The following is a 2,302-nucleotide window of genomic DNA, read 5'->3' as shown; positions in this document are numbered from 1 at the left end:
GTGGGCAGACCGGCTCCCCTGGATGCTCCTGCCTGTCACGCTCTTGTTTATGGACATCAACACCGTCTCGTTCCAGCTCAGGATTCGGGGACCAGAACTGAACACAATCTCACAGGCTCACCACACAGCGTGGGCCTTCATTTCTGTTTCAGAGCGAAAAAGGTGGAGTAAAAAAAAACAACAACACGTTTATCAGCGGTATTTTAGCCCGTACCCCCCTAATGAATTCCACACTGTCCCTCAATGTGCAGCATCAGAACAGAACACTAGTGCATTACCATCGTAACAATGAATGCAATGTACCAAACATCTCCGATGCACAACCATGTAAATACGGACAGCAGCACCTTCACTGGTAGCCCACTACTGGAGCCATGACATGAATGACAAAAATATATATTTTTATCAAAGTTTGAAAGCTAAAACAGTCACTGTGGTATTCCTTTTGTATTTATATTAAAAAAAAATTTAAGCAATATACTTTTGTTGAATATAAAAATGGTTTCAAGATGAGAAAAAAAATTAGTCCAGGTAATATCTATATCTGAAAATTCATGATTTATAGTATATTTAACTGGCCACCATATATATATATATATATATATATATATATATATATATATATATATATATTTATAAGGGATCTCTGTATAGTAATAAATGTTTCATCCTCTGGCCAGCCACAGACGGCATGACCCCTCTATCACATACAGACCCAGAGTATACAACACCAGCTCATATCCCCTCTATCACATACAGACCCAGAGTATACAACACCAGCTCATATCCCCTCTATCACATACAGACCCAGAGTATACTCTCCAGCTCATATCCCCTCTGTGGAAATACTGACCCTGTGACCCCCATTCCCCCCCCGCCGCACAAACACACCCCCATTCCCCCGAACAAACACACGTCTCCCCACTCACACAGCCCCGCTCTCCAGAAACTGACACTCCAGCACAGCCACAACTGCCCCCTCCACCTTAATGAACTGAAACACACTCCAGCACAGCCACAACTGCCCCCTCCACCTTAATGAAGTAAAACACACTCCAGCACAGCCACAACTGCCCCCTCCACCTTAATGAACTGAAACACACTCCAGCACAGCCACAACTGTCCTCTCCACCCTAATGAAGTAAAACACACTCCAGCACAGCCACAACTGTCCTCTCCACCCTAATGAAGTGTGTGTGTGTGTGAGTGAGAGAGTGTGTGTGTGTGTGTGTGCGAGAGAGAGAGAGAGAGAGAGCGTGCGTGTGTGTGTGTGTGTGTGTGTGCAAGAGAGAGAGAGAGAGAGAGAGAGTGCATGTGTGAGTGTGTGTGAGTGTGTGTGTGTGAGTGTATGTGAGTGTGTGTGTGTTTGTGTGTGTGTGAGTGTATGTGAGCGTGTGTACACCGGTATCACAGCACACAAGCTGAAGCTCTGTTCAGCCATTCCTGTGTGAAAGGCCCGACACACCACCTCCTGATCTCCCAACCCTGAGCCAACGGGACCTAACAAAGGAGTGGAGAAAGGCCTCCATTTTATGGCCACACAGGCCTGGGGGAGGGGGGGAGCAGGGGGGGCTCCCTGTCCAGTAGCACGGAGCGTGGCATCCAGCTTCAAAGCCGGGGGAGAGTGAAAGGGTGGGAGGTGGCAGGAGGACTAGGCGGAGGAGGAGGAGGAGGAGGAGGACTTCACAGTCTTACCTGACGGTGTTTGGGTGTGCGTCAGCGGCACACGGGAGCCCCTCCGACCGCGTCCCCTTTTCAAGCGTGCGTTTGAAGCCGGCGGGCGGGAAAGGTCGCGCTCACAGAGACTCAGCGGGTCGAAAAGGCCAAAGGCGATGGCCGGCGAATGTTCGGACCTCTTGCGTTTGTTTATTCAAAAATAATGAATAAAACGCTTTCAGGACCAGATACCGGGGCACTCGAGGTTCGTGGCGCCCGTGCGCCAACTGCGTGCGGTATTCCCAGAATTCCAGGTAAGTCCAGGATTTTTCCGGAACACAAATGTCCAGGTGAGGTCGACGCAAAGACTTCGACGACAGAGAGACGACTCCCAGGTCACATGGAAGGGGCACAGGGATTCAGGATGACATCACCACCTGTGAAGAGAAGGAAAGCTCTATGAACAAAACTTTCTGAATCAGATTAAATTACACGTGTTCCCTCCTACAAACACACACACACACAGGTTTGCTTTCAAACACACATGCGCAAAATGTTGAGAAACCTTTCCTTTTTCCTCTCCGCTGACTCTTAATCACCCACGACGATCTATTCTGGCTGCCCCTAATGTCACTTCCTGTGTGAC

This window comes from Conger conger, chromosome 15 (genome assembly GCF_963514075.1).
Source record: "Conger conger chromosome 15, fConCon1.1, whole genome shotgun sequence".
NCBI classification, from domain to species: Eukaryota; Metazoa; Chordata; class Actinopteri; order Anguilliformes; family Congridae; genus Conger; species Conger conger.
This window is presented reverse-complemented; position numbering follows the sequence as displayed.